Consider the following 8,842-nt stretch of genomic DNA (forward strand, 5'->3'; position numbering starts at 1 on the left):
TGGCTGAGCGTGGTGCTGACAACACCAAGTCAAGGGTTAAGATCCCCTTACCGGTCATCTTTTAAAAAAAAAAAAAAAGATTTTTATTGCTTACTGAAGGGAGAAGGGAGATAAACCCCTGCCCCCATCCCACCCCTACCAAGTCCTGAAGCCTCTGACCTAGAATAGACTTTTTTCCAGGCCAGGAAAACAGGGATCACGCACCCAAGATCAAAACCAGGGAAAGGGGGTAACATGACCTAGAGGACTCATACCTAACCCTGGGTCCACCAACCCCACATATTTTCTCTATTCCCCCCCTCAACCCCAACATAGCAAGGCTGGAAACATGACCCAGACCTCTCAAACTCCCAGAGAATCACTGAATAATTTAGGGTGTTCTTTCACACTTGGGGAGGACAGGGAGTGTAGAACAGTTCCATGCCCTCCTGGGCAGGAAGAGAAATGCAAGCTCTACTTGAGATCAGTGGGATGGGGATGGGGAAAATCACATATAAAAACCCCATAAGGCACACTGGGCTTACAAGGCAGCTTACTCTTGCTAAGAGAAGCATTTGGGATGTCCTTCAGAGGTTCTGGGAATATGTAGAACCTTCAAGTTCAGGAGAAGGATATAGTGGGACCTCTGTCCTGGGCTCAGAAGGGATGGGAAGTGGGTGTTAGGAACGAGGAAGATCTGAATAGGGTGGAAGGGCATGGTAAGGGGTAGAATAGGGCCCTGGGGTTGGGATGGAATGAAGGGACAGGACAGGAAGGAGTGTAGGAATAAGACAGAATCAGAGTCATTATAAGATGGAAGTCAAGAGGCAGGACAGTGAGTGGGCCAAGACACTGGCCAAGGGATGGGATGGAGTGAGATTCAGGACAGGGGTCAGTGGAGAAATAGAAGAAAACGGACAAAATAGCTGGTCAAGGGTCAGGGTCACTACAGAAGACATGACTGGGACAGGCCAAGCCAATGATCAAGGGAGGAAATACAGAAAAGGGCAGATTCAGGATGGAGGTCAGGAACAGGAAAAGACCAGGACAGAATGAGGATAGGAATGAGGATAGTGATGGCACAAGAAAAGAAGGAAAACCAGGACAGGGTTGAGGGTTGGGGACAGGGACAGGGCAGAAGAGAGGGAGGGTGGTTTAAAGGTGGTGAGCCAGGATTGGGATCAGGAATCAGCAGAGGGACCAAGGGGACAGTGTAGGGTGGGGAGAAAGTAAAGAAGTCAGAGGTCAGGAATCAGGACAGAAATGGATCAGATTGGGTTAAGGGGGACAAGACATGATTGGAAGGGGTTCCAAGACTGGATAAGAATTTAGGGAACAGACAGGTCAAGCATCAGGACAGAAACTGGGGTCAGTGTTGAGCATCAGGACAGGGAAAGATGAGCTTCAGAGATGGGTCAGGGCCAGGCATGGATCCAAGGGTCAGGACGAGACTCCTAAGGATAGAACTGGATGGGCGTTGGGGTTAGGACTGGGTTTAGGGGGACAAAAGAGGTGTTGAAAATAACACCAGGCCAGAATATAGTTAGGTCAGGGGTCGGGCCAAAGGTCCTGAGGCCAAGTCTGGCAGGGATCGGAGGTTTAAAAAAGATGTAGTCAGGTCAGACAGGGTCAGAGGTGAAGCCATGGGGTCAGAGGTCGCGGGTGCGCACACAGGTACGTCCCCGTCGTTGTTTCCGGGCCTTCACCCCGCCCTGTCCCTTCCCTTCCTCCCCAGACGGGGGTTGTTACTCACCGAGGGTCCTCACACCGCGGCGTAGGCGGGGCCGGCGTAGGCCGGCAGGGGTAGTGGGCGCGCCCCTCCCTCGCCGCGACCTGCTCGTCCCTTGCCGCACGCCTACTCCCCTTCCGCTCCCTGCCGGTGGGCCGCGTTCGGCTGCGCTACCGTCAGCCTTGGGGACCAGACGGGGGGGCGCGGGGAGAGTGGGAAAGGAGCACATCCGCCCCCTCCCACCTTTAACTTGGGTCAGTCCGCTCGCGGCGGCACGGCCACCTCTGTCGCTCAGCGCGAGCCTGGTGGGGGCGGGAGGGGGTAGACGGAGGGGCAGGGCGCGAGACCACAGCAACGGCAGAGACGAAGTGCGCAGGCGCCAGCTCAGGTCTTCGATTTTCCTGCCCGGGGAACGCAAGGAGCGAACTGAGCTGGAAGCGCGTGCGCACACGCTTCCTCGAGGGCGGTGGAGCCCTGTCTCGCCGAGGCCACGCCCCTCAGTGAGCGGACTGCTGCCCCTCACCCCAAATCGCCCTCCACGGGACTCCCAAGCAGTACCCCAAACTGCTCTCTGTAAGCCATCGCCACACCCCTAAACTCCCCCAATTACCCTCTGTGCCGTCCCACAAATGCACCCCAACCACCCTCCATCATTCCCCAAATTATATCCCCAAACTACTGTCCACTGATCAAACAGTACCTCCAAACTATCTTCCATGGACACCCAAGCTGCACTCTCTATAGGCCTCCAAGCTATGACCAAATCACACTATACAGACCCCAAGTGTAGAGCTAAGGCTAGGGTCTGGAGCTCACAGACGCCTCGAGCCCATTGATAAACCCTTCACACGCAGGTCTATGAGCTAGGTAACTGGCAGAAAGGTCCTTGGAGCCTTGGTTGAAGTAGGAATAGTCTTTATTCAGCACACACAACACTATGAGCTAAGCAGTCCACAGAGAAACTCAGAAAATCAACTGCCACCGGCAAAGCCCAAAGAAAAACTGAAACCGAGCAGCTACCAGCAGAGTAAACATGCTCTATTGTTACACGCAGCTCTCTGCCGCCAGCCTGCTTCACAAACTGCAGAATACACAAAAGCTAGAAAGATACATGGGTGCACATGCACACTAACTCCACCCACACACAACTTGTTTACAAGAAATGTGCTGCACCACCCCCAGCCAGATCTGAGCTGAGGGAGCCTGACTAAATTATTCTATTTTCCCCACAATCTACCCCTTCAGGGTCCCTCACCGTACGCATTAAAAATCTTCCACGATGTTCCCTTAGTGAGGATAAATGGCCCTTTTATTTATACAACCTATTGTCTGTTCAATATGCCTTAAGGCCTGTCTTGTAGTTCTGTCCTTTAACCACACATGTCCGGTTAGTCATCACTGGTGCGATTTTCCATGGTAATCTTGTAGTCGTACTGATGTGAAGTTCAGTGTATATTCAGTAGATGATCACGCCAATGTATGTACTCTGCAGTGCCTGCAGCCAGAACACTATGGGCGAAAAGACAGAAGGGTTATTGGTACCAATAGAGGAAGTTCTCACCCCTCTGGTAAGATACATGCCAGTTTGCCATCCTGAGAGAGGATGGTTGCAGGAATAGGTATTTTACCTGGTTTGGGGCCCCACAATCCATACAAACAGAAGACCAATAACTCTCTGACTTTGGCAGTGGTCCCACATGATCCACCTGCCACCATATCAGGGGCACTCTCACATGAGTTATCTGCCCATCAGGGGCACTCATCTGCTCATCAGGAGCACATCTACCCATCAGAGGCATTCTTTCTCAGGTTTACTCGGCACCTGGCAAGCCACCGACCACCCGGTCTTACAGCCAGCATGCTGCATTCTCCAATGTAGCCACCCAGCTACATCAGCTGCTGGAGCTCTCTCTAGCCAGTTACCTTACCTTAGCCAGCACATTAGCTTCATCATTGCTAATTCAACATGAGGCCTCCGGTCCTCATATGCCCCCAAAAGAAGAGAACCTTGGCCTGCTCCTTAATCGAAATGGAACATTTCATCCGCCTCCTCAGGAGCAATCAAAAAGTCTTTTAAATCCACTGAATATACCTTGCTAACTGTTTCTGGACGTTTAATAAAACGCTGTTCAGGGCACAATTGCTGCCACAAAGCAAACAGAACTGCATTTGGCTGCCAGTCAATTTTCTTCTTATCAACCCCTGCTGCAAGCAAGTCAAGCCACATCTGCTTACAGCTACTCTTGTTTGGTCCACTTGGGATAAAATCCCGAGTATTTCTTAGGGGTTTGGTCTTAGCCACCTTTTGGACCCCTTTTGCTTGTCTGCTATCCTCTACTTCACCCAAGCTGGCTATTATGGTCACTACCTTATATATAAGACGACCAATGTATGGGGCCAGTATGGCCATCAGTGACCCAAAGGACATTGACAGGGCATTCTGCAGCACTATGTCTCTCATGCTGCCTGAAAAATTTTCATCATCTGGGCCACAAGTGTTCACATTAAACATGGACTGCCGCATCCCCAGCTCTCGAGTTATTTGAACTAACACAGCATATGTTTGCCATTTACTAACAATCTTGGGCAGTTCTCCAGCATTTGCCCACACGGTTCGAGCAGCTACACTCACCTATTCCATTAAGGAGTGATTACCTGGCCCTTGTGCATACCTGCGGCAATTTTGCAGCTGATGCCTCAGGGACGGGAGCATGGTGATGGAGGCCAATTGTTCCATCTCCTCACCAGAGCATACCACACTATCCACCCCTAGGTCCCATAACCACAACAGCCAAGCAGCCAGGGGCTCCCCCTGTTTCTGCTGAAATTGTCTCCCCAAACCAACTAACTCAACCTGGGTATATGGGACATAGGTGGTAAATTGGGTCATTTGTGGATAGCCCACTGGTTGTCCGCCCAGTCCCATAGGCTGCTCACGTTTCACTTTCTGGTGCACAACAGGTCGTGCCTGGGGACCCACGGTCTCCCCCAACTCACCACTGGGTTGGTCGTCTTCCCTAGTGTGAGAGGCAGGAAAGGCCAGTCGCCACATGTCATCCTCCAGGACATCTATCCGCGCTTCCAACAACTCTGCTTTCCTCTTCAAATCTTCCAGTAGCTGCACGTCATCCACCAACAACTCTGCTTTCCACTTCAAATCTTGGTCAGTTTGCAGGAGAGTGAGCAAAAGCCAGGCTCCAGTCAGCAGAAAAGTGGTCACTGGGCACCACATGCTCAAGGACAGCCATATTTCCTCCCCCACCAAAGGGGCTTTCTGCTTCAGTGCCTGGTCTATGCTGCCTTGCATTACAGCGAGCAGCAACCAGATTCTGGTCAACAGGAAAGTGGCCACAGGGCACAGCATGTTCAAAAGTAGCCACATTTCCTCCTTCTCCAAGGGCTTCTTGGCTCCTGTACCTGCTCAGAATCCTGCTGACTATGCCACTTGTGGCGTAATCCTGCTGACTACACCAATTGTAGAGCTAGGACTAGGGTCTGGAGCTCACAGACCCCTCGAGCCTGTTCACAAACTCTTCACACGCAGGTCTATGAGCCAGGTAACAGGCAAAAAGGTCCTTGGAGCCTTGGTTGAAGAAGGAATAGTCTTTATTCAGCACACACACGCTAAGAGTTAAGCAGTCCAAAGGAGAAAACTCAGAAACTCAACTGCCACCGGCAAAGCCCAAAGAAAAACTGAAACTGAGCAGCTGCCAGCAGAGTAAACATGCCCTATTGTTAGAAGCGAGCTCTCTGCTGCCAGCCTGCTTCACAAACTGCAGAACACACAAAAGCTAGAAAGATACATGGGTGCACAGGTACACTAACTCCACCCACACACAACTTGTTTACAAGAAATGTGCTTCTCGGCCCCCCAGCCAGACCTGAGCTGAGGGAGCCTGACTAAATTATTCTATTTTCCACACACCAAGCTACCCATAAATTACACACTCCATGGATTTAAAATTGCACTCGAAAAGGTTACCCACAGACCCCCCTCCCAGTGCACCCCAAAGCACGTTCCATCAACCCCCATATCATTCTCCATTTACTTCTGAATTTCAACCTCCAAGTCACCTTCCATCACCCCCCAAATTGTATCCCCAAACTACTGTCCATTAATCCCAAGCAGTACCTCCAAACCAACCTCCGTGAACACCCAAGCTCTACCAATAAACTACTTTCTACTACCCCCAAGTCGTTCTCCCAAACTACCTTCAAACAACACTGAAACCATTAACCTCCAAAGAGCAGTTCCAAACCACCCTCCATCCACCTCCAATATGCACCCCAAACACCTTCCGTTGACCGGAAATAACTCCATGTAACCTCCAAACTACTGATCCCCAAGTGGCTCTCCAAGAGTCCCCAACACCACCCTAAACATTCCCAACTACACTGGACATGGACCTAACCTGTACCTCAAATCAATTCTAACAGTCACTTGTGCTACCTCCAAACCATGCTCCATGGACGCCCACCCCCAACCAAACCACCTTCCATGGACCTCCCCTCCTGTCCACACAAAACTACCCAACAGTCCCTATCACTATCCCATATACTCCCAACTACACTTTGTGTGGTCTCCCAACTGCACTTTGAACCACCCTCCAATACCCTCTGCACTTCTAGAACACACTCCACTGACACAACTGCACCCCCAAACCACTCTCCAACACTCCTCAACTATATGTCTAAATAACTACCAAATATCTTGCTGTAGTTACCCAGGTGAGCCCCCAAGTCATACTCAAGTGGCCCAAAGTGTGTCCCCCATACCCTCCAATGACTCTTACCTGCACCCCAAATCATACTTCAGTGACCCAAATTACAAAACTCTCCCCAATGATCTTTTCTTTTGGGGGACAGCTGGCCAGTATGGGGTGATCTTTTCTTAAAAGAACTTAATTGAGATATAATTTACATACCATAAACCTCATCCATTTTTAAGTGTGCAACTCAACAATTTTAGTAAATTTACTGAAATGTGCAACAATCACCATAACCCAGTTTTAAAGCATTTTTATCACTCAAATAAGATCCCTCATGCCTGAATATGGTTAATCCCCTGTGGGGAAAATAGAATAATTTAGTCAGGCTCCCTCCACATTTCTTGTAAACAAGTTTGTGTGGGTGGGGTTAGTGTGCATGTGCACCCATGTATCTTTCTAGTTATTGCTTTTGTGTGTTTTGCAGTTTGTGAAGCCTGCTGGCTGCAGAGAGCTCGCACCTAAAAATAGAGCATGTTTACTCTGCTAGCAGCTGCTCAGTTTCAGTTTTCCTTTGGACTTTGCCAGTAGAAGTGGAGTTTCTGAGTTTCTCTGTGGGCTGCTTGGCTCATAGTGTTTGTGTGCTGAATAAAGACTCCTCTTCAACCAAGGCTCCAAGGACCTTTCTGCAGGTTACCTAGCTCATAGACCTGTGTGTGAAGTGTTTGTGAATGGGCTCGAGGGGTCTGTTAGATCCAGACCCTAGCCCTAGCTCTTCATCCCCATTCCCATTCCCAGCCCTAGGCAACCACTAATCTACTTTCTGTCTCTACAGATTTGCTTTTCCTGGATATTTCATATCAACGCAATATGTGGGCTTTTTGTGTCTGGCTTCTTTCACTTAGCTTAATGTTTTTAAGAGTCATCTATATTGTAGCATGTATCAGTAGTTTGTTCCTTTTATTGCTGAATAGTAGTCTATCCAATGATCTTTAAGTTCTCCCCAAATCACCCACCAATAGCTCCCCAACTACAACAGCCCTCAAAACAGTCCTCCAAACTGACATCCAGGCTTCCAAACAGGCCTCCAAACTGCACCCCAGATCATACCCACCAGCCCTTAGCTGTAACCCCAAACCACTCTATAGATGCTCAAACTTTATCACTAAACTACCCTCCCAAAGCCTCATCTTCACCTCCAAACGACCTTCCACCAGCCCCCACTACATCCTCAAATTGCCCTTTATCAACTCCAAAGTTGAATTTCAACCTACAAGCAACCTTCCATCATCCCCCAAATTGATACCCAACCCTAACCCCAAACTACTCTCTAACAATTAAAAACCTCACCACTAAAATTCCCCTTCCAACAGTCCCCAAACCTGCCTCTAAATACCCCCTAACAAGGGCTGGCCATGGTTCACTTGGGAGAGTGTGGTGCTGACAACACCAAGTCAGGGATTAAAATCCCCTTTCCGCTCATCTTTAAAAAGAACAAAAACAAAAAAACCCTAACTACCTTCCCTTGCTCCCACAACTACAGCCCCAAACTATAACACCAAACCACTCTTCAGTGACCACCATGCCCAACTCTGTCTTAAATTACATGCAACTACACCCATGAAACATTTTCCAATTTTTCCCAACTATAACATCCAAACCACCCTCCAAGAATTCCAAACTACACCCTAAACTGCCCTCTAATAGTGCCCAGTGCTACTTGTAACTATCCCCCATTTACCTTCCCACAGTCTCGCAACTATACCTCCAAATCACCTTTCAGTGACCCCTCAACTCTACCTTAGTCTTCCCTTTGATGGCTCCAACTGCAACCAAATGCTTTCCAATGGCCCCAAATTATACCCTCAAGCCACCTTCAATAACCTCCAAGCATACCCCTAAATCCCTCCAGTGACCCCCAACTCTGCCCTCGAGCTTCCTGTGGCTGTTGTAACTACTTACTACAAGCTTGGTGGCTTAAAACAACAAAACTGTATTCTTTCTTTAACAGTTCTGGGTGCCAGAAGTCCAAAATCAGTTTCACTGGGCCAAAATCAAGGTGTCAGTAGAGCCGTTCTCCCCGTGGAAGCTCTCGGGGACAATCTGTTACCTCTTCCAACTTTTTTTTCTTTTTTTTTTTAAATTTTATTTTGTCGATATACAATGAGGTTGATTATTGTGGCCCATTACCGAAACCCCCCTCCCTCCTCCCTCACCCTCCTCCCACCCAACAGTGTCCTTTCTGTTTGCTTGTTGTATCAACTTCAAGGAGTTGTAGTTGTTAAGTCTTCTTCCCCCGCCCCCGGATTTTGTGTGTGTGTGTGTGTGTGTGTGTGTGTGTGTGAATTTATTTATTTTTAGCTCTCACCAATAAGTGAGAACATGTGGTATTTCTCTTTCTGTGCCTGACTTGTTTCACTTAATATAA

The 8,842-nt window shown here is 49.0% G+C and overlaps 1 protein-coding gene across 2 annotated transcripts in view; it reads right to left on the reverse strand.

The window, feature by feature from the left end:
* Nucleotides 1-1,934, reverse strand: part of CCDC120 (coiled-coil domain containing 120) — a 15,606-nt gene extending 13,672 nt beyond the window's left edge. For both annotated transcript variants that reach the window (XM_008587147.1, XM_008587148.1), the window contains exon 1: nt 1,733-1,934. The gene's annotated coding sequence lies outside the window, so the exon portion shown is untranslated. The remainder of the gene's footprint in view (nt 1-1,732) is intronic.
* Nucleotides 1,935-8,842: the final 6,908 nt, after the last annotated feature.

Source organism: Galeopterus variegatus, unplaced genomic scaffold (assembly GCF_000696425.1).
Source record: "Galeopterus variegatus unplaced genomic scaffold, G_variegatus-3.0.2 Scaffold4257, whole genome shotgun sequence".
NCBI lineage: Eukaryota > Metazoa > Chordata > Mammalia > Dermoptera > Cynocephalidae > Galeopterus > Galeopterus variegatus.